General features: G+C 37.8%; 1 pseudogene; it reads left to right on the forward strand.

Moving 5' to 3' along the window:
• Window positions 1–21577: 21577 nt before the first annotated feature.
• On the forward strand, window positions 21578–23987 carry LOC105078715 (AP-3 complex subunit beta-2 pseudogene; annotated as a pseudogene).
• Window positions 23988–25434: the final 1447 nt, after the last annotated feature.

A 25434-nucleotide genomic window follows, 5' to 3' on the forward strand; every position in this document is an offset into this window, starting at 1 on the left:
AAAATTTACACAGGAGTCACAAAAATTAAATAAAATCCATGATAATACAAAGGAAAATTACCAAATCACAAAAGGAAGAAGAAAGGAACAAAGAGGATATACCAATTCAACTGCAAAGATAAGTTCAAAATGGCAATAAACACACATCTATCATTAATTACTGTAAATGTTAATGGACTAAATGCTCCAGTCAAAAGACACAGAGTGGCAGACTGGATAATAAAGCAAGAACCTTCAATATGCTGCATACAAGAGACCCACTTTAGGGAGAAGGACACATATAGATTGAGAGTGAAAGGATGGAAAAGGATATTCCGTGCAAATGGAAAAGCCAAAAAAGCAGGTGTTGCAGTACTGATTTCAGACAAAATAGACTTTAAAACAAAGGCCATAAAGAAAGATAAAGAAGGACATTTTATAATGATTGAAGGAGTGATACAAGATGAGGATATTACACTCGTTAATATATATGCACCCAATATAGGAGCACCTAAGTACATACAAGAATTACTAACAGAGATAAAGGGGGATATTGATGGGAATACAATCATAGTTGGAGATTTTAACACTGCATTAACATCACTAGACAGATCTTCCAGACAGAAAATAAACAAGGCAACAGAGAAATTAAATACTACAATAGAAAAACTAGATTTGGTGGATATTTTCAGAGCATTACACCCCCCCAAAATAGGATATACATTCTTTTCAAGTGCACATGGAACATTTTCCAGGATCGATCATGTACTTGGGCACAAAAGAAACCTCAACAATTTTAAGAAGATAGAAATTATCTCAAGCATCTTTACTGACCACAATGCCATGAAACTGGAAATCAACAACAAGAGAAACAAAGGAGAAAAAAAGGAAAGCATGGAGATTAAACAATATGTTATTGAAAAAACAATGGATCAATGAGGAAATCAAAGCTGAAATTAAAAAATACCTTGAGACAAATGATAATGAAAGCACAACCACTCAATACTTACGGGACACAGCAAAGGCGGTGCTAAGAGGGAAGTTTATAGCGATACAGGCCTTCCTCAAAAAAGAACAATCTCAAATAAACAATTTAACCCACCACCTGAATGAATTAGAAAAAGAAGGACAAAAAGCCCCAAAAAGCAGCCGAAGGAAGGAAATAATAAAGATCAGAGAGGAATTAAATACAATAGAGATTAACAAGACCACAGAAAAAAATCAACCAAACCAAAAGCTGGTTTTTTGAAAAAGTAAATAAAATTGACAAACCTCTGGCCAAACTCACAAAGAAGAAAAAAGAGAGAGCACAAATTAGCAAAATAAGAAAGGAAAATGGAGAAATTACAACAAACAAAATAGAAATACAGAATATTGTACGAGAATATTATGAAAAGCTATATGGAACCAAACTGGATAACCTAGAGGAGATGGACAAGTTTCTGGAAACATACTGTCCACCAAGACTGAATCAAGAAGAATCTGAACACTTGAACAATCCGATCACTAGAAAGGAAATAGAAATAGCAATTAAAAACCTCCCTACAAATAAAAGTCCAGGACCGGACGGACGGCTTCACCGGGGAATTCTACCAAACATACAAAGAACTCATACCAGTCCTTCTCAAACTCTTCCAGACGATTGAAAAGGAGGGAATACTCCCAAACTCATTCTATGAAGCCACCATCACCCTGATACCAAAACCAGGCAAAGACACTACAAAAAAAGAGAATTATAGGCCAATATCACTGATGAACATAGACGCCAAAAATCCTCACCAAAATATTAGCAAATAGAATCCAACAACACATAAAAAAGATTATACATCATGACCAAGTGGGGTTCATCCCAGGGACACAAGGCTGGTTCAACATACGCAAATCAATCAGTGTAATACATCACATCAACAAGAGAAAGGACAAAAACCACATGATCATCTCAATCGATGCAGAAAAAGCATTTGATAAAATTCAACACCCATTTATGATAAAAACTCTCGCCAAAGTGGGTATAGAGGGAACATATCTCAACATAATAAAAGCTATATATGACAAACCTACAGCCAGCATAGTACTCAACGGTGAAAAACTCAAAAGCTTCCCACTAAAATCTGGGACAAGACAAGGATGCCCACTATCACCACTCCTATTCAACATAGTCCTGGAAGTCCTAGCCACAGCAGTCAGGCAAGAGAAAGAAATAAAAGGGATCCAAATTGGAAAAGAAGAGGTAAAAGTGTCATTATATGCTGATGACATGCTACTATATATAGAAAACCCTAAAAGGTCCACACAAAAGCTACTAGAGCTGATTGAAGAATTCAGCAAGGTAGCAGGTTACAAAATTAACGTCCAAAAATCAGTTGCATTTCTTTACACTAACGATGAATCAACAGAAGAAGAAAGTAAAGAAACAATCCCCTTTAAAATAGCACCCAAAGTAATAAAATATCTGGGAATAAATCTAACCAAGGAGGTGAAAGAATTATACACAGAAAACTATAAACCATTGATGAAGGAAATTAAAGAAGACTTTAAAAAATGGAAAGATATTCCATGCTCTTGGATTGGAAGAATCAATATTGTTAAAATGGTCACACTGCCCAAGGCAATCTACAGATTTAATGCAATCCCTATCCAATTACCCAGGACATATTTCACAGAACTAGAAAAAATCATAATAAAATTCATATGGAACCATCAAAGACCTAGAATTGCCAAAGCATTCCTGAAGAGAAAGAAAGAGGCTGGAGGAATAACTCTCCCAGACTTCAGACAATACTATAGAGCTACAGTCATCAAGACAGCATGGTATTGGTACCAAAACAGACATATAGACCAATGGAACAGAATAGAGAGCCCAGAAATGAACCCACAAACTTTTGGTCAACTCATCTTTGACAAAGGAGGCAAGAATATACATTGGAATAAAGACAGTCTCTTCAGCAAATGGTGTTGGGAAAACTGGACAGCAGCATGTAAAACAATGAAGCTAGAACACTCCCTTACACCATATACAAAAATCAACTCAAAATGGATTAAACACTTAAACATAAGACAAGATACAATAAACCTCCTAGAGGAAAACATAGGCAAAACATTATCTGACATACATTTCAAAAATTTTCTCCTAGAAGAAATAAAAGCAAGAATAAACAAATGGGACCTAATGAAACTTACAAGCTTCTGCACAGCAAAGGAAACTAGAAGTAAAACAAGAAGGAAACCTACGGAATGGGAGAAAATTTTTGCAAGTGAAACCGACAAAGGCTTGATCTCCAGAATATATAAGCAGCTCATACGACTCAATAAGAAAAAAATAAACAACCCAATCCAAAAATGGGCAGAAGACCTAAACAAGCAGTTCTCCAAGGAAGACATACAAATGATCAAAAAGCACATGAAAAAATGCTCAATATCACTAATTATCAGAGAAATGCAAATCAAAACTACAATGAGGTATCACCTCACACCAGTCAGAATGGCCGTCATTCAAAAATCCACAAATGACAAATGCTGGAGAGGCTGTGGAGAAAGGGGAACCCTCCTTCACTGCTGGTGGGAATGCAGTTTGGTGCAGCCACTATGGAAAACAGTGTGGAGATTCCTCAAAAGACTAGGAATAGACTTACCATATGACCCAGGAATCCCACTCCTGGGCTTGTATCCAGAAGGAAGTCTACTTCAGGATGACACCTGCACCCCAATGTTCATAGCAGCACTATTTACAATAGCCAAAACATGGAAACAGCCTAAATGTCCATCAACAGGTGACTGGATAAAGAAGAGGTGGTATATTTATACAATGGAATACTACTCAGCCATAAAAACTGACAACATAATGCCATTTGCAGCAACATGGATGCTCCTGGAGAATGTCATTCTAAGTGAAGTAAGCCAGAAAGAGAAAGAAAAATACCATATGAGATCGCTCATATGTGGAATCTAAAAAACAAAAACAAAAACAAACAAACAAACAAAAACAAAGCGTAAATAAAGGACAGAAATAGACTCACAGACAGAGAATACAGACTTGTGGTTACCAGGGGGGTGGAGGGTGGGAAGGGATAGACTGGGATTTCAAAATTGTAGAATAGACTACACCGTATAGCACAGGGAAATATACACAAAATGTTATGATAACTCACAGAGAAAAAAATGTGACAATGAGTGTGTATATGTCCATGAATAACTGAAAAATTGTGCTGAACACTGGAATTTGACAGAACATTGTAAAATGATTATAAATCAATAAAAAATGTTAAAAAAAAAAAGATGTTATTTAATATGTTGCAGTAAAAGATACAAACAGGCCTGCTCACTCTCTGCCTCACCTGAGGGAAACCTGCAAAGACAAAATCTTTTCACAGCCTCCTACTTATCCAGGGCAGAAAGTACCAGAAGTGTAGAATAGCCCCATTCAAATGATAAACCTAAGAAGAGGAACTCTACTTTAGTGAGGGGTGAGGAGTAAGCATAAAGCAAGAGAACAGGTGAGTTTAGGGGAAAATGCCTCCTTGTAGAGAGCAGAGATGTGATAATGTATCCTCTTGAGACAGCAAAGGGGCAGGGCACAGCCATTCAAGGAATGCCACAGCAATTATCAAAATGGTGAATGATTCAACCCCCAGTAGGCCTTGAGGCTCAGGATGATGAGAGATTTAACTTCTAGTAGATCTTGAGCTTCATTATATGCCCACTGTAATATTAACATAGTGAATAACACGCCCACAGGCACCATGACAGTCCCAAGGCTAGCCACAAAAGGTCAAAGTGTGGGAGATGGCCACCTTCCTGGGAATCCCAGCCCCTTCCCCTTAGACTGGTCCTTCTACTTATTAGCATATGAAGCCACCAAGCCCATAAAAAGCAGCAACACAACGCCTCATGGCGGCCCCTCTCGCTCCCTCTTTCACTCTGAGCACTCAACCCTGACACCTCATGGCCTTCCTCTTGCCTTTCAGTGTATCTCTCTGAATAAATCTACCTTCACTCAACTGTGACTCACTCTTGAATTCTTTCCTGCTCAAAGCCAAGGACGTACACTTGGCGGGGCACGTTCCAAGGGCTTGACTGAAGCCTGGGACACAGCCCTTCTTATGCCCCACATCTGTTGTCCTGCATCACTCTCACCTCATAATTTAGTAAAACAAAATTTTCACACATTTCTGGGAATATGTGTTGGGTTATAACAAAAGACAATTCACATGTTGTAAAAACATTCCTGACCAGTTACAATGCAGTGACTGATTTAATTACCACTTTTCTCAAGGCATTTCCTTTCTTAGTATACCCAGTATATTCATTAAAGGAAACACTAAGTTTATTTTTATTTACATTTTATAAAACTCCTCTGGAGCTCAGATCTTTACAATATATGCTTAGTTACATTTAATAAAGAAAATGTGTTTTACACAATCTGAATGTCAGATTTTAGTGGTTTCTGATTCCTAACTCCATCCTAAGACTATTGCCCCTCATGACAAAATACAAGAAAAAAAATTTATGTCCTTGCTTGTCCTTATAGTCAGGGTCACTGTAGAGTGGTTCCCGATGAAAGTTCCTGTGAAAAAGTGGTTTTCTATGATTTGCTTAAGTCTTCCATCTTTAACACTACATAATGATAATCTATAAAGTTTTTCACATATATATTGGAATTGGAAAATATTTTTCTGTGGTCATTAACCACTGACAAAGTGAATTAACAAGGAATGAATAAATATCAATGAGAATACTGAAATAATTAAGAATAATCCACACAACATCCTTTGTCCTCAATATGGAGTATTATAGACATTTAATAATATAATTTTATGATTAAAAGCATCATGTATTCAAAGTATGGAATAAAATATGTTAATACTGCAATACTGAAATTAGAGAAAAATGATTAGAATTGTTCCTAAACCTATATAAACATAAGGCTTTCATTTACTTATTCACTGAGCAACCATTTATTAAAAGCCAAATGAGTTGGAAGAATACAATGCATGAAGACTGAAAACTGACAGAATACCAGGAGAGGCAATATCTAACTTTCAATGGCCACTAATTACATCAGGCACTGGCTAAAAACTCCATATACTGCCTGATTTAATTACTAGAACATTAAAAACAAGGAGAGACACTGTTACTAGTGTTAGAGATACTATCAATTAAATAAGAGAGATAGTATTATTAGTGCTAGTTTACAGAGGAAGACACTGAGGCACCTATATGTTAAATAGCTTATCCATGGTCATAAAAGCAGGAGTGATCAGAGGTAGGATTTGAATAAAAGCTAACTATCTCCAGAAGTATTAATCACATGCCCTAGTTCCTTAGTGACAGATCTAAAACATGTTGCTCCTTCTTAATACATTGAGCTAAACCATAGAAAACTGAGATGGCCAGATATATTTTAGTGCAGCTGCCTCCACTCTGCAGCTAGAGAGCCTCTTTCAGTCATCTAATTTAAAATGTCTAATTTCTTGTGCAATGTGTCCTATTTGTAGCATGGATTGTGCATAGTTATAATAGGGGTCTTGGCAGGACAAGGCTGTGTAAATTGTCCAGGACTGAGACAATTACAGTGATGTGCCACTCAAGTTGTTCTTCAGTGTGTCCCATGCTCTCCTTCCAGATACGCAGCAATCAACTTACCAGCTGTGGCAATTATTTGACATACTTTTGTTAATACCTAAAAGAATTGTACTTTTTGTGATAGTCCTGTTATCTAGGTTATTTTTTACAGCCTTTAATATGGCATCTGCTCTGTGTTGAGACCTCAAGCATAATCACATACAAATTACTGTTGGTTCTTTCTTCCTAGTACCCATTTTAACTCCTTGAAAAGATATTTTTTGTAGAGAAAGTATGATCTGAACACAAGACCCACTTTACTTTTCATATTATTTTTACTCAATCTGCACAAAGAAAAAAAAAGGAACTAGTTTTCATGATTATTCATTAAGTTCCCAACAGCAAAAAAGAGACTGATCTATGAGGGTTCTATTTCAACATGCATCCAGCAAATTCCAAGTGCTCTTCACAGCCCAGTCAGATGTAAACTCTTCTGTGAAGACCTCCCTGACAACTTCTACTCATCCAATAATGGTGATCGTTGTCTCATACTTGTATCTTCTGTAATAGTCATACTGCTCTGTAATCTGTTAGCTGTCTTTCTTGCCAGACTATGCACTTCTCGGAGGCAGTAAATGTGTGTTATTTATCTTTATATCCCTTGTTCCATCTTAAGAGCCTAGCAAGTTATTTCAGCTTGAAAAATGATTGTTTAAATAAAGGATAGAAATCAGTGTCCTGTAGACATAGTCTTAATAAATGTCTCTAAATGTTTTCTGTAAAATATTTCCCTGAAATTTTACATTTGTAATGTGTTGGAGGCTTGGGAAAAAGCAGCAGAAAAAATTAAAGAAAAATAATAAAAATAGATAGTACTTGCTGAATGTAGATTAATCTACCTGCCAGATATTCTGCAAAGTGTTTTTCAAAGATTATCTCCATTTATCCTCCCAACAACCTCATGTAATGAAAACTTTCATTACACACACACTATAAAACAAGAAACTGAAATACACAGAGGTTAAAGGACTTTCCTACGAAAGGACAGTCAGCTCAGAAGTTGTGGGACTCGATGTCAAACAAAGCAGCCTTACTCTAAAGCCCATACTTTCAACCCTTATATATTCTCTCTCCCCGGGAAATGGTGACACCTTTGGTGTCTAAATCTAGCAAAGGAACTTGAAATGAAGTCAAGGCAAGACTCACTAAGCAAGAACTTAAAATACAAGAAAAAGGATAGCTATGATGGGACATCTGCAAACCAGGAACCAGACCTGCAACTCAAGTGTAGAACCCATCAATAATTCTCTTTTTTAATGGGTGCTTCAAATTTTCACTATGTACCTGAGCTCCAAGTCTCTCCTAGCCCCTGACCCAATGCCAAATGAGACACAGCATAAGCCCTCGGGGGTATCACAGTTTGATAAATTTTTACTCTAGAGCTGCTCTGTACAATATGCTAGCCACTAGCTACATATGGCTACTTAATTAAAATTAAACATTCTGTTCCTCTATCTCTCTCACCACATTTCAAATGCTTAATAGCCACTTGTAGCAAGTGGTAGCCACATAGGACAGGACACATATAAAATATTTCCTATATTGCAGAAAGTTTTATTGAACACTGTTGTTCCAAAGAACTGCATTTAAGAGTAAGAACTCTTAAATCAGAGACAAGCAGCAGCTATGCCTCTGTGGGCAGGATACATAACTTCTCTATGCCTCAGTTTCTTATTTCTCTATCTGTAAAATGAATATAATTATAATACTTGCCTTTGAGGGTCACTCTAAGGATTACTGTAACAAGTTCATGTAAACATTTTGAACATCTGCTTAGTCTATACGTACTTAACAATTACTGGATTTTAAAGTTATTGTCACATTTATCACTAATGATGTTATTTACCACATGTAAACAGTGATTTATTTGTAATATAAACCCTGAAAGACAAGGATCCTCTTTTCAATTTACAGATAAGAACACATAATTCTATGACAAATGACTCACATAAATCAGATTCATTTAGTGGGATGTTGAAAGCACGATTCATGTCCAACACTTGTGCTCCTGTCACATGCTTGGCTACCCTGGTCATGGATCTTCCAGCATTTATATACCAAATATGATAATATATGTTATGATATAATTTATATAACAAAAAATATTTATTATATAAGTAAAATGAAACATATATGATAAATAATAAGAAAAGAATAAAAGAAAACACTTTTCAAATTATTTACAGGAACAAAGAATTACCTAAATCTGGCTTGGCTGTAATAGAAATAACTGAAGGAAGACTTCATCCATAGCTCTTCTACTGTATTTGCCAGGTAATGGGGCTGGTTTCAGCTAGTATATACACATGAAGTTACATTTTGCTGTCTTAGATAGATCCTATTCAATGAAAGCACTGGAAGTGGGTAATAAAGAGTGCCAGAGCATCTTTCAGAGAACAATGAAAAAGTGGAAACCTTGAGTAAATGAGGCCCCATGAATTCATTATGCACTGATCTTAAAGCAATCTACTGAGTAAGATGTTGAGCATTTGTACTATCCCATACACTGAGCAACTGAAATTCATTTATGGATATATATTTGTAAATGTTGCCTAACTTAACTAAGATATTGCACTTCAAAGTACTTTGTCAAACATGCATTATTCATTCAAGTGATAATTTTGTTTTACCTCATGGAAAATTATTTAGTTATTGCTTTAATGCTGATGCTCCACCTTCTCACATATACAATAATGAAAACAGTGAGAAATTATTGTATGCCTATTCTATTCCTTGGACTTTAGACTCATAGATGAATACATGTAGAAGCAAAAGAAAAAAAAAAGGAAAGCAAAACAAAAGCAGTAAGTTAATAGATACGTTTGATTCTGACATTTGCTAGCTATGTTAGCATGAGCATATTATTCAGTGCGCTGAGACTCAGTATTCCTATTGGGATAATTTCACCTACCTTTATTTTTTTTAGTGAGGATTAAACTGGGTGATGGATATGAAGCCCTTAATACACTGCACATCCTACATCATTTAAATTAGAAACTAAAATAATGAAGAATCATATTATAATGTGACCCTCACAAAAATCTTACAAGGTAAGTATCTGATCTGCAGTTGAGGAACTTGAGGATCACAAATCTGAAACAGGATGTCCAAACTCAAAGCTGTAAAAATGATGCTTGATATAATTGACCATTTATACCCAGATCTGCCACATACTCTCTGTGGCCCTTAAAACAATACTAAATGTTGCTATGAGGTAATATTAAAGATATTTTAATGCATTGCTGAAAAAAAATGATCTATATATTCTACATGCCTACAAATAAGGTATAAAACAAATATGGAAAAAATCTATATGCTGGTGACTCCAAACTTACATTCCTAGCCTGGATCTCTACTCTGAAATTCAGATTTTTATGCAAGTGTTTCCATGACAGCTAGGCTTGAATGTCTAATAATCTTTTCAAAATTAATATTCCTAAAACAGAACTCTTCATCTTACAATCTTTCAACTCCCACCATCTGCTCTGACATTTTATTTTTCTATCTCTATACCTGGGAATTCCATCTCACCAGTTGCTCAAGCCAACACCTGTGAGTCATCTCTTACATCTCATACTCAATTACTCAGAAAGTCTGGTCAATGCTACCATCAAAGTATATCAAGAATCCAATCACTCCTCACTTCCTAACTTATCTCCCCATTTCTTTCCCTTAATCTGTTCTCAGTACAGAAGTCACTCTCCCACCATGAACTCTCTAGTTTCAAATCATAGGACTGACCCCTTGCTCACTCTACTCTAACCACTGGTTTCTTCTATGTTCCATTAACAATCGAGGCATGCTCCTACTTTAGAGTCATACATTCATTGTTTCCTCTGCCTTGAATACCGTCTTCTCAGTTATCTAGTAAGGTCAAAATTATACCTTCTTCAAGTCTTTGTTCACCCTTTCTCAATGATCCTTTCACTTGCCACCTTATTTAAAATTGCAATTCCTTTACCCATACCGACACTCCTAATTCCTCTTCTCAGCCTTATTTTTCTCCATAGTAGTATGTATATGTATGTGTATATAAATATACATATATATAAAATATATAATGTATCATTCTCTGTTAATAGGATAGGATAGGACTGACATGGTATTTATCTGGTTCCCTTTACTAAAATTTAATCTCCATGAGGGCTGAAATTTGTATCTGTTTTAACTTCTTTATCCATAATGCCTAGAATAATGACTTGAACATTACATGTGTCTAACAAGTATTTGTTAAATGAATGAATGAATACACAAGGGGAAAAAATATTACAATGATAGAATGATATTTCATTCTCCCTATTTTTCTTCTCTTTTATATGAGCAGTAATTGTTTATATTTTAAATGCCTTGTTTTCTTACATGATAGAATTTATTTTTGAGTTTTCATCACCATGCCTGTAATATTTCATTTCTCTCTGTCTCCTTGTTTTGATATTAAGAGCTCTGCTTTTGGCAAGCAGTGGAAGAATCTAAAAATGTCCATCATTTGAAAGCAAACATTTAATGATAAATAGTTTACTAGTACTGGTAGTAGTGGCAGGAGAACAATCACTCACTGGGGGCCTTTTATGAATAATGCACCATAATTGATCTTGTATGTGTGCTGTTTTTTTAACCCTCAGAAAAATCCTATGAAATATCAATAATTTACAGATGGAAACTGAAGTTCAGCAATATTGGATAATCAGATCAAGATTACAGAACTAGTAATTGAAAAGTTGGAATGTTAATGCTGATAAGTAGTCATCCATATAGCCACCAACACCTTTATCTCCAAACATTAAAGGAAAATACACTGAAAATGATTTAATTTGCTCAATATATTCTTGTTAACATATCTGACTATCATATGGATTGAACATATTCAGAAGGATTACAGTTGTCCTATACTACTACAGCAAAGTTTCAAAAATAATTTACAGTTCTCAAGTGAATTCCTCTTTTTTGAGCTAACAATACCTTACTCTTTGTATGTATTTTGTCTGCATGTACTTTTTTCTTCTGCTAAAAGTCTTGTAAGATAAGCAAGTGACACTTCACACAGCCTGACTTTCTGAAGAATGGTCTCACTGCCTTGAAAAGGACTCAATCACTCCATTACTTTTCCTTAGAAATGTTTGCTGGACTCCTTGGGGAGGCTTTGAAATTCTGACACTTCGTGTAAGTGCAGAGTGTTTGCCAAAAATATTCTTTGTTGGGGAGACTGAGGACTTTTTTATTTACTTATGGACACAGCATGGTTTATAGCCTCCCAGAGTGAGGAAATAGAAAACGAAAATGGCAGGAACAAAATCGAAACCAGACAGTTGATAAAATAACTTTAGTTTGTACAAAAGGAGATGGAGAAATTTTGAAAAAGGAAACTCCTTAAGAATTAATCAAAGTGGCTTAAGGGGAAATGATATTTACTGAGCACCTACTGTGTGCCAAACCTTGTACAAAGTGTATGTTTTATATTGCGTCTTTGCAACAAATCACTTACATGGATGTTAATCCTACATTAATATTTTTATAAAGTGGCAGTGATATTAAAAGAGTTTAATAACTTATTCAAAACTAACTGCCTGAATGTCTCTTCAGTTTGAAAAACATGAGATTCCAGATTCAAGTACATTAATGAAAGTCAGGAGTATGCTAAACTGTTTACTGATGTGATTTACTCTTTCCTCTTTTTTTTTTAAAATACTTAGTATATTTCTCTTTCACTTTATATCCTTCCTCCTCTAGTTATTTTATAGTCATACTATTTATAGGATTTTAGAGGAATAACAAGCCTTTTTAAAGCAATCCTGGTGAAATCTTCCTCTTTTGATCAAAAAATTATCATTTGCTTAATAATGATAAACTTTTCATTAATCGGAAATTTATCATATATATTCTGTCAGAGTTCTCTAAAACATAAGCTAAGGCCAAAATGGAGTAGCAGGTGTCAGAGTATCATTTCATTAAGAAGAAGAACACAAACTGACAAAAATCTATGAAATAATGTTTTCCAACCTTGCACATTAGGCAATCAGGACAGTGATACCTGAGAAAGGTGAACTCTGTGACTGCCCCCTAGTTATAGCCTACTGAGGGTTTCCAGACTGCAGCACTGAGAGGGAGGACCCTGTAAGAGGCCAGCAACCTCACTGAACTGAGGCATCTAGGGAGGGTGGAGCAAAGTCTAAAATTAAGATTTAATATTATGTACTGCCTCCACATCTGCTGAATCCAAAAGGCCCTCAAATGTGGTAACCACAAGTTCCCCTCCCAACTCTGTGCCAATGGATGAGGTCTCCTAGCCAAACAAACTTTCTTATTAAGGAGACCAGGCACAGTTCTTGTTTTTCTTTGAGTAGTGGTTTTCAGTTTCCTGACAGCCCATAGAATTATAAAACAAGCCAATCACAGCCTCCCACAGGAACTGGGGTTACCACAACCCCTTAGTACTACAAAGCCTGTCTCCCATGGCCTCTAGCTGTTCACTCTGTTCCTGAGTACCACCTTCATGTGGTGTATGTGGTGTGCTGTGTCCTCCTCCACTAGGCTGTGAGTATACATCACTAACAATATGACTATGGTCAATCTCATGTATCCAGTGTTGGGTGACACATGTTTAGTTGGAATTACCATAATTCTAGGGTGGAAATTCCTTCTTTATCAATGGGGTAAATAGGAGGTGATTAAAAGGAGAAGGCCAAGATGGGAAAGGTTTGCAGGTCAAAATCCTAAATCCTGAAGAGACAGGATCTGCACAGAAATAAAGCAATGGAGATCTGCAGAGCATTTTCTCAAGTCTTCATCTTATTATTGACAAACATGTGTAAGAGACACTACTTGAGGGCAGGAAAGTATCATCCACCCAGAATGGAAGAAAAACCTCATAATTCACAGGAAATCAAGTAGAGTACTTGGAAAACTCAGTAGTGTCTCGGTGGTGGGGCAAAATTAGATGTAGATTAGTCTAAGCTAATGCTATTTAACATAGCTTAGAAGCAATCTCAAAAGGATTTCTCTCTTTCTGAGTAACATAACTGTGTTCCCTAACAAAGTTCAAGAATATTTACAGATATACAAAAATATTCAGCAACGGCGAGGTTAAAGGTCACAATGTCTGGCATTCCATCAAAAACTGCCAGACAAGCAAAGAATCAGCAAAGTATGACCCATAAGGAGGAGAAAAATCAATCAATAGAAACAGACTGAGAAATGACCCAGATAATAGAATTACTAAATAAGGACATTAAGACTATCACTATTATATTTCTATATTCCAAGAAGAAAGGGGAAATATTAAACATGTTAAGTAGTGATACAAATGATAACAAAAATATTGAACTTCTAGATGTAAAACTGACAATGTCTGACATGAAAAACACATTTGCTTGAATTGAAAACAAAAGAGGTGTTTCAGAAGAAAAGACTGGTGAATCTGAAGACATAGCAAGAGAATCTACCCAAAACGAAACACAGAGACCATAAAAACCATGAAAAAAATGAATGTATCATCAGTGAACTGGGGGACAATTTTGAGTGGACTACCACATGTGTGACTGGGGTCAAAGGAAAACAACTCAGGGCAGGAGGTAAAAGAAAAAAATATTTGAGGAAATTATGGCTGAAATTTTTCCAAGTCTGATGAAAACTATAATCCCTCAGATCCAAGAAGCTCAATAAGTCCTAAGTATAGAAAACATGAGGAAACCAACACAAAAGTACATCTTAAACAAACTGCTTAAAAACAGTGGAAAAGAGAAAGTCTTCAAAGCAGCTAAATAAAAAATACTTTGACTAAGATAACGAAGATAAGAATGATAGATTTTTCATCAGAAACAATGCAAGTCAGAGGAAAGTGGAGCAACTACTGGATAAAAGAAAACATTATCAACCTAGAATTGACAACTTAGTAAAACAAGCCGTCAAAAATGAAGATGAAATAAAGACTTTCTTAGACATCTAAAGCTAAAAGAATTTCATCACCAGCAGACCTGTGATGCAAGAAATGCTAAAATGTCCTTCATGCGAAGGAAATTAATATCAGATGGAAATAAGTACATAAAGCAATTAAGGATATCAGACATTATAAATATGCAGGTAATTATAATGTATTTTCTCTACTTTTTAATTGCTATAAAATTAATTGAATTTGTGTAGTAAAAAGTAGTAACAATGTATTCATTATGAGGTTTATAATATATTTAGAAGTGAAATGCATGACAACATTATTTCAAAGGCCAGTAAAGAGGGCAACAGACGTATACCACAGCAAAGTCTGATGCTATATACAAAGTCATATAATAGTACTTAAATTATAAGTTAAAGACTTAGGAAATGATGGAAAATTGTCAACAGGACACAGGAACAAACTGGGCTCCCATTCTAGGGAAATTTGAGAATCAAAATATAATCATGCTTATATCCATTGAATAAATTATAATCCATTGAATAAATTAGGACTCTATGAGTGCATACTAATAAACATAGACAAAAATAAATAATTAAGGAAGAGGAGAAAGCTCTAAATTTCATACTTTCCTGATGTATAAGGTAGCTTTTTTCAACAAACACATAGACTGTGTTCTGTAGATCCAATCTAAATGCCACTTTCAATTATAAATTGGTAAATCAGTTCCATGAAATGAAATGAATGGCTCCTTAAACTGAAAGTCTCCTTAGACTGTACAGACAGCACACTTGATTGAAGGCATGAAACAAAACTTTGCTTATCTATATTTGGAGTTCTTCTTGTTATTGCTTTTACTGATTTAGAAACACAATTTGATTTTTCATTTGCCTGTGCATTTCATGTTTACCTCTTTTTGTAATCTCTATGAAAATGTCTGTTTTCATGATATGCCTAGTCCAGTTTTTAAACCCAAGGAAGAAAAACATGATTTTTATAAACAGACAACTCAATTGATTCTCAGAACTTTTAAAATGTAACTATGTACTCAGTGGTACTACTAAAGTTGATCTATTTGAGTTCTTTAAATCCAGAAATAACTGCTAACATGTGAAACCATCTGATATGTTCTCTTTCTCTCTACCTCGTAATTCACAGAGAGTATGTATATTGTTACTTCTCAAAAATAAAATAAAATTACCACTTTCTCATAACTAGTTACAGAAATAAGACAGAAGAGCTCTTTCTTTATATCTGATATTACAAAATATCTGTTAAAAAAATGGCAATTTCAGTAAAATATAACAAAAACTTTGGACAACAGACCTTATCATAAAGGTACATAAAATAAGCTTCAGATATGCATGTTTTGGGAAAAAGGGAAAAAAATCTACCTCAGTAGAAAGTGACAGTAAGAACTCTTTCTCCTTCTTTGCAACCTATTTACTGAGTGTCAAATATGTGCCTGTTCTAGGTTCAAAATACAAACTCCCTATAGTCAAGCTTCGTATGCTGACCATCACTGTCCCTCCTTAAAAAAAATCCAATCATTTGAGAATGACTTTTGATAGAGGTTTTAATAAATACAGTGTCTGGAATTTACTTACAGACAGCTATTAGACATAACATAACTTTGAAAATTATCTTCAGATAATAAGAAAACTCAATGAGACCCTCAGAAAGGATTTCTAGCAATCTGTATTCCCTTAGGAAAAGAAATCACCTGGTTTTCTCCCTACATGTATTTTCACATGAAATATATAGCAGAGGATAAAGACATATTGTTGTCTGAACCAAGAAGCTAAGCATTTTCAAGTTTAAAATGTATTATAGGTGGCTGTCAAAAAAAAAACTCTATAACTATATGATAAAGGAAAAAAAAGAACATTTCTATTTCCTTAGTTTGTGTTTTGACTATAAAATCATTTAATCCCTCCTCCCCAACAAACACAGATATCTACATTCTTGGTGTTTTAAATTTTTTTTAAACAGATTGAACGAGACAGTTATCTTAGTCTCAATAGTCAATACGATCCTAGAAAAAATTTATTTAATTTTTCCAGGTGAAATCATCATTGACCTTTTGCTAAACCTCACCTTGTTCCTGAAAATGTAAGTCTTCTAAGGCAAAAATATTATTTGATTTATTTGGTTATTATCTACTAAATATGTTAGCAAAGTTTTAACATTATAATTAAAGATAACAGTAACCAAAAAATAACTAATCCAAAAGCCTCATGTTGGACTCCAGAATGATACCTAAAAGGAGTAAAGTTAAAAATAAAGAAGCAAACAAATGAAGAGTATTTAAATATCAAACTCCACATAGTAAGTGAGGATGTATAAAAGAGATTTTAAAAATCAAAATTTTAAAAGGCACTTGTCCCTTATCTAATAATAGAAAAATCACTCAAGTTGTGACTAGTATGCTAGTTTCTGGAGCCTAGCAAATTCTTTGTTTATTTTGTTAATAGTAGCATACATTTCTAAAATCCTCTTGCATTTAGAGACCTGAATCAACAAGAAAACTATTATGAGTATGATATGCATGCATACGATTTGATATAGCCAGAGAGTGAAGCCCCAAATCTGGTGTTCTCAGCCAAAAGAACAACAGAAGGGGGAAGGGAGAAGACAGACAGACCCAGGAAGGCCAAGGTAGAACAGGTGGGAAATGTACTTTAAATACAGAATGTGGAAGGATAACACTTGCATGATACAGCCCTAAGACTGTGCTTTCCATAATGAAGACAGAATCATCCAGATCAACTATTTGCAGGTGTGATTACCAAACTATCATTTCACTGAGCATCGGTTAGGCTCTGTGGACTAAACACTTGAGCATGGAATTTACTGTATGCATGTATATGTTCAGCCTGGGGGGAGGAATTATGTAAGACATCTAAATTTAAATAGTTCTTGATTAAACTAAATAGAAAAGTATCAGAAATAATTCTGGACCTGTTTAGTGTATCAAAAGATGATTAGAGGTAAGCATTTATTTGGTCACTGGACTACTTCTCAGATGAATCATTTGATGTAGCTAATGTTAATAGCTCCATGTCTGCCCAAAGGTTTTATATTTGCTATCCCTTTTGAAATAGTCTTTGTCTCAGATTTTTGAGGGCATCATTCAGGCCACATTTCACATATTTCTCTCACCACCCTAACCTGAGACCCCAGTATCACTCCTACTCCAAGCACTCTCCCACATGACTTTGCTTCATTTAGTTCAGAGTACTCATCACTATGGAAAAATATCTCCAAAAAAAAGGTTTTCTTCTCTGCTGAATTGGCCTGCCCTCACCTCTTTGAGAGCAGGAATCTTTATAATTTTCTTGATTAGATGCTCTATCCTCAACTCTTATTAGGTGACCAATAAATGTTGATTAAATGATATCACAGAGAATTTGGGACAAGTTTTATTACAAAGTAATCTTTCCCAAATACAACTGAAAATATTTGTTGAGATCAAATATGCCCAGAATTAGAACCAGGAGTGTTTTACTCAAGTTAACCTAACTATAAGACAATATGGGGTATACAGCAGGTTCCAAAATGATTGTCTAGTTTCTTCTCAATAAAATACTGAGAAGAACTGTTAGCCAGTATAGTTGAGAAAGTTGTGCCCTGATCCTAGAATGAATAAACTGTTTCTTAGTCTCCCCTTTCTTCTTTTTAATGTGTCCCAAAGTATTGTGCTGCCCTGGCGTGCTCTACAACTGGTTTCTTTCATGTTTCAGAATCCTTACTAGCATTACTTATGCCTCATGTTACAATTGATCAAAACAGTCTTCAAGTCTGAAACTTTTATCAATTGATTGCTACCCACATCTGCTCTACCAGTATACTTTGCCATCCACCACTGTGGATTCTCTCTCTCTATTCTAGTGAGTTTTCAACCCTGCTTATACATGAGAATCAGTTGGGGAGCTTTTAAAACTAGTATTGCCTGAGCCCCATCTCAGGCCATTAAATCACAATCTATGAGGATGTGGCTCCATTGTGTCTTTTTAAAAGCTCCCTAGGCAGTTACAGCGTGCAGTCAAGGTTGAGACCTACTGCTTTAACCTGAACACCATGCTCAACATCTCCTCTTGGCATCTCCTGTCTCTCTCTCTCTTACTCCACGCTAAAGTGATCACAATGTTTATATGCTACTCTTCAGGTGCCAATTTCCTTTTGCTAGGTAAATCCCAGCTAAGAAAGAGTGAAGAAACACACAAATACCATGATATGCCATATATATATATATATATCTGTATCTGTCATTACCTCTGTCAAAGTGTTTTATTTTCTAACTATTTACTGATATATTCATATACCCCATACATTCATTTATCCATACATTTGTACATAACTCTGCATCATTCAAAGATTCTGTACTTCCGACAACAGCTATCCTACTTCCTTGGTGACACACTGGAAAAAAAAAAGGCCTCTTCCAAAAATGCTTCCAGGAAACTTCCACAGATATATTCTTGAAAGAGGCTTAAATGAGGATGATTTATCATAACTGGAGAGAATTCTACCTACTACACACCTTAAGGGGTAGAGAATCTTTCATGGTACTCCTCTCACATTTTCTTTTAAAAAAATTTTTTGTGATAAGGCCATTTCTTGTTATAATCTTGTTATTATTTATATAATCTTGTTATAATCTTATTATTATTAATCTGGTAAAATACTTTAAAATGTATTAATATTATTTCCAACTTTAAAAATATACATTCAAGATGTACTTGAAAATGTAGCAACTGTAAAAAAAAAGAAAAGCAACTTAAAAGAAATTTTGAAAAAAAAATAACACTGACAGAAAACTATTATAATAATAAAGGCCACTTTGACTATATCCCAATCCTAGTTTCCTTCCTTGAGTATGCATGTTTTTCAAAAAACATTCCCTAAGCATTTACAAATATATACAAACATATATAACTGCTGTATTTTGAACACCTTTTTTTAAAGTATTACTCATTTGCTATTGTGATTTCTACCAAACCAGCAGCAAAATGCTAAGGGGTCCTGTGCCTCTGGACCCTGCTAGAGCTCACTGTTGGTGCCTTAAACCTGTCAAAAGCTCACAAGCAAAGCATACATGAGATGAGACTGGGAAGAGAAACAGCAAAATTCATTATCACTTTACTTCTTTAGGTAATGCCTGAATGTTTTGTTTTCTTTTTTCTTCTGAGCTCTGGATTGTTTATTTCAGATGTACAGGTTTCAAGAATACAAAGTAATAAAAATGTATAACAATGCTTGAATGTTTGTAATGGGACATGTGGACTATTACAGTGATGGGAGGAGGGCTCGTGTCCATTGTGAGGAGATGCGAAAATATCTTCAAGGAAAATTCTTTGCAGCTACAGCTAAAACACCACATTGATCGTCCCATTTTGTGATTTTTCAAGGTTGCCTGGGCAAGACCACACCCTGCCTTCTCCATATAACTAGAGAAGGGGGGTAGGGATCTGACCTATTAAGCGGGGGCGAGAGGGGCGGAAGGGCAGTTTCTCAGTGTGTGGTCCATGAACCACGTACCTACAGATAAAGAACAGCTGATGTTCATGTAAACGGCTTAGGTCCCTCCCCCAAACAGGCCCGCACACTGATTTCAGACTCCCGGCCTCCAGCACTGTCCCGGCTCCAAGCAGAGCCCGCAGGAGGATCTAGAACGCACCTCCTCCCATGGACACGCTGAATCTGTAGCTACATGTGAAACAAGTTACTCTGGGGGAAAAAAACAACCTAAAAACCGAGTCTGAGAGACCACTACACCTCCAGTCAATGAGAGAAGATCCCCATCCAAGCGCTACCAGAGTCTGACCCAATCTCGTCAGAAACCACACCTGCGGTGGCGCGACCCACACCGGGAGGGAACTAGTAACTCCCAGCTGCTCCCTGAGGAGCGAAAGGTTTGAACCCCATCGGGTGGGCACCGCAACGTTTACTCTCTCACCCTGCACCTGAGAGACAGGCTACCAACATGTGTCGTTTTGAAGGCCAAAGGAGCTCCGGAACTCGAGACTCGAACTGAGAAATAACAGTTAAATGGCTCGAAGGCCACTCACCGGCCGCGGGGCTCCCTGCACGGGTGGCAGCTCCAGAAGTGCCCAGACTTTACTTGAACGAAGCTTATTTCTTCATCTTAAAGCCTCGCATGAGGGGCAGGCGTCCATTTAACACACTTCAGGAGGCCTGCTGGCTGGCGGCATGGCCTTCAAGCCCTCCCTCAGGCGAGCTCCAGCTAGAGGGAGCCATCTTTTTTTTTTAACTCTAGGCTCCGCCCCTTCCCCCTCCTCCGATGTACCGCCCATGACGTACCGCCCATGACGTACCGCCCATGACGTACCGCCCATGACGTACCGCCCATGACGTACCGCCCATGACGTACCGCCCATGACGTACCGCCCATGACGTACCGCCCATGACGTACCGTGTACTCCCACGTCTGTGTACTCTTACGGACTTTTTTTCGGTTTTCAGTAGCTATGTTGCCTGTCAGTCATATTAAACCTCAGAGGAGGATCTCCTTTTATTGCACTCAGAGCTTTAAGGCTTCATCCATGGTTCTGAAAACTATTAACATTCTTAAGTCTCAAGAGCCTGAAGAAAACACTTAAGTATTTATAAATATTTATAAAAATCATTAGGAAATAGGTTCTGCTGGAGGAAGACAGTTTACTGGGTATTTTAAATTTACATCTACATGCGCGAGTTGTGTCAATATGGAACTAGCACTGGTCCTTCCCATTTTTCTGGTTCACTTTATCATCTAGGAAAGACCCACAGAATGCTTCACAGACTTGTATGACTGGATCCATTTGTTCTTACCACTTTGACAAAGGGCGGGTCTTGTTGATGGGTGATGTCTTATGTCCCTTGGTCGGTCGGTGCTGGCTGTGATTCCTGAGGCCCCTCCTCGATCCCTTGGCTCCCTCCAGTCCAGCCCCACCCACTGTTCTCCGAAAGGAATGCCAGCAACTTTTGACGCAAGAAACTTCCTCTGAGGGAGGAGTTATTTTTTCTAAGTGCAACTTGTTACACTGAAAGTTGTTCAATAAAATAGTTTGTGCTCTCAAAGAAAAAAAAGGGGTGGGGGGGCTTCTCCAGGACCCTGAACACATCACACCCCTTCCAACCTCCATACCCTAGTTCACCTACCCCCACACTGACTCCAGCCCTGCCTTCCTCCCACTGATGTCCTCCACCTACTGGTGCATTCCTTCCACTTATCCTTTCCTCCCTCCTATTAGCCCACCTCACTTCTCCCCCTAACGGCTGCCCCTTGCCCCAACTGAGGAGTACAAGTACCTCTGATATATCCTCTCCCCACAGTGACGTACAGTACCTGGTGCTCCAATACGTGGCCACTATGTCCATCAAGTGCCCGGGTATGTTTGAGCCCAATTAAAAGAGTCTCTGTATCAGGTCCACCGACCCCAACCAGATAAAATCCTGAAGCTGGAAGCACTGACCAACCTGGCAAATGAGACTAATATCCATATTGCCCTTCAGGAATTCCAGACCTCCATTCACAGCACAAACAAGGACTCTGTGGCAGCCACAGTGCAATCACTGAATGCTGTGCAACTAACATCAGCCAACTTGATGACATCTGCCTCAATGACCTGGTGCAGCTACTGTCCCGCTGTGTTGAGCTCAGGGTCACAGAGTCAGTGGTCATCATGAAGAAGCTGCCACAGAAGCAGCCAGCACAGCATGAGATCATCAAACACTTGCCAAAGCTCACAGACAACATCCAGGTGCCCATGACCCAAGGCAGAATCCTATGGCTCATCGGTGAGTACTGTAAGCATGTCCCCAGGATTGCACCTGATGCCCTGAGAAAAATAGCCATGTTCTTCACAGTATAGGAGGGCATCATCAAGCGGTAGGTCATCAACCTGATGGCCAAGATTCACCTGAGCAACTCTAAGCAGACACAGCTACTGACCCTGTATATACAAAGTCTGGCCAAGTATGACCAGAGACCGAGCATGCTTCACCTAACAACTTGTGGCCCCTTCAGGGCAGGGTGGGTACCCTCAGTCATCATGCCAAGAAACTCTTCCTGGCACCCAAACCAGCTCCAGCCTTGGAATCTTCCTTCAAAGATGGGGACCACTTCCAGATGGGCTCAGTGTCCCATCTGCTCAATGCCAAGGCCACAAGCTACCAGAAGCTCACAGACTGGCCAGAGGAAGCCCCTGACTCATCCGTGCACAACTTGGAGGTACCTGAATGTACCAACTGATCAAATGGGGAGAAGAGGAATAAAGAGAAATCGTTCTACTCAGACCCTGAGGGGTAGTCAGGACGCACAGCCTCTGCAGGCAGGGACCCCCAAGTCTGAGGGTGACACATACAGTAAGAGCAGTAGCAAGAGCAGCCTTGAGGGTCCAGGAGTAAGTCCAATAATGATGACCAGGATGAGGATGAGAAGAAGGGAAGCAGCAGCAGGAGGGATCAGCAAGAATGAAGGTGAGAAGAGGAAGATGAAGAGGAAGACAGAGTCAGAGAGACAAGAAGGCTTCTCCTTGGATGATGGCAGGGATCCCAGCAGTCATTCATCAGTCTGAGATAACATCATAGTCTGAGGAAGAGCAGATGGAACCTGCCTCCTGGAGGAAAACCAAAAAACAAACAAACAGAAAAGACAGTGGTAAAAGTGCCCCTGCAGCCAAGGAGATCTCTCTGCTTGATCTACAGGACTTCACCCCTCCCAGTGTCCAGCCTCTCTCCTCCCACAGTTGTGTCCATCAGTCTGGCTTCTGACCTAGAAAGACTGACATCACTCAGACTCCCCTCGGGCACCCTTACTTCTGAGCCTATTGTCGGGTGCTGGGAGGCAGGAAATGCTGCTCCTCTTAGCTGGTGAGGGGCTATCTGTGGACTGTACCTGCAACAACCAGTCTTTCTCCCTTGACTCCCATGTGTGTCTGTGCACATCCACTTTTCCAACAGCTTCGATACCCCCATCCAGGGTCCACATGTGAGCATCCCCTAAACTTCCACTGGCAACAGCATCCTAAAATGAGCCCCTAGCACTCAGAGAATCTGCCACTGCTATAATGGACATTAATTTCTGTAACTCAGACTAGGAAGCCGGGCTTCCAACTGTGAAGTCAAATCCCACAGTTCTCTCTCCATCCAGCCACTGGGGAGCTGATGGCTCTGTGCTACTGAGTGAGAAAGAGTTCAGGAACAGGGAAAACTGGCAGGCATGAATGAGATCATAAAGGAGATCAAGTTGCCAGACACCTGTCAGAGTAACCACATTGTGGTGCAGAAAGTGACTGCCACTTCCTACCTGGATTGTGTCCTGGTGGGGCATATGGTGAGTTCAGGTTTGCAGAAAGGACATTGACCAGTGGGAGACAGGTCCTGCTGACCCTGGAATGCCCTGCCCATTGGAGCTGCCCAGGTGACAGTCTACAGCAGGAAGATGGTGATGGGCACCATGCTGGTAAAGAACATGGTGCAGGCTCTAACACAATGACTCCGAAGTTCCGTGACATCTTTGGCCCCTACCTGTCCCTCATAACATCTGGGCTGTTAGCCCCACCCCACCCCCCATATCAGATTGCCTAGGCCAGACGACATCCAGGGGGTCTTCTCTCCCTCTGATCATTATCAGTCACCCCTGCCAATTCCCCTCCTCATGAGTTCCTTAGTGACCTGTGCAGAAGGAAACAGCAGCTGCTCCCTTCAGTCCTCCTGGTTTTCTATAGCTATTAATGTAGCAAAACCTCAGTAAAATGTCTTCTCCTTAATATAGGTTATAAAATATATTATGAATATGATGGATATTAACTAGACTTATTGTGGTTGATCATTTTGCAATGTATACAAATATCAAATCATTACATTGTTCACCTGAAACTAACACAATGTTATATTACATGTATGTATATATGTATATACTGTCAATAGTAAATAGATAAATAAAAAGTGTACTTCTGGACTGTAGTCGAAGGACATTGAATCAGAATATCTAGATGTGAGCCTAGGAATCTTCCTTTTAAAAGTGTCTGACATAATTTTAAAGCAGAGTAGAGTTTAAAACTGTTAACTTACGTCTTAGACACCTCATGTTTCAGCAGTACCACTGTCTCTGCCCTGCGCTCTTCCACATGGAACCAGCCTTTCAGAAAGAACCTTGGTAAACTGGAATTGAGGTACCAGAAGAAAGAACAAAACAGTAAGAGAAGTGAGATCTCTGGAGCCTGCTCATTCTGTCGGAGCTAGTTTACAGCAATTAACCAAGTAAGCATCTATCAAGACACAGGCCAGGAGAGGCAATTCTGGAAACTCAAAGAAGAATGGCATCTCTCACTTTAAAGAGTTTATAATCTGATAAGAAACAAAGCTACATACAAAAATTATGTGAGGAGAACAGAAAATCTAATCATCCTAATTACTTGGGTAATTGTTTTGACTTTTACATCTACTTTGACTATAGAGATAGAAAGCCTGAACAGAGTCTTCTAACCGCTAGTCTAGGATTTCCCATTAAATATCCTAAATGCATAACTATATAATATAGCCTAGACTTGCCAGTCTCTTGTCCAGAAATTTCATTTACTTTATGTGTAAACCACACTATATGCTGGAACTTAAAGGTATGTCTAGTTTCAAATATCCTGGATTATTTTCTTAAATTATTAAGACTTCAGAAATTCCATCACTTTGAAATCTTTTACTGCTTTTGCACTCAGAAGTCACACAGGACAGCTATTACTTTTAAAACTCATTCATTCATTGACTCTGTCATAAACTGAGAGCCATCTATATCTTGGAATACTAAAGATGGTTAAAACTTGGTGCCTGTTCTCATGGACCACACTCTAAGACATAAGGCAGATATAAATGACCATGTGCCCTAATTTTGGAGAGAATATGTGTGTGTGTGTGTATATATATATATAGCCACTATAGAGAATATA

Source organism: Camelus bactrianus, chromosome 9 (genome assembly GCF_048773025.1).
Source record: "Camelus bactrianus isolate YW-2024 breed Bactrian camel chromosome 9, ASM4877302v1, whole genome shotgun sequence".
Classification (NCBI taxonomy): domain Eukaryota; kingdom Metazoa; phylum Chordata; class Mammalia; order Artiodactyla; family Camelidae; genus Camelus; species Camelus bactrianus.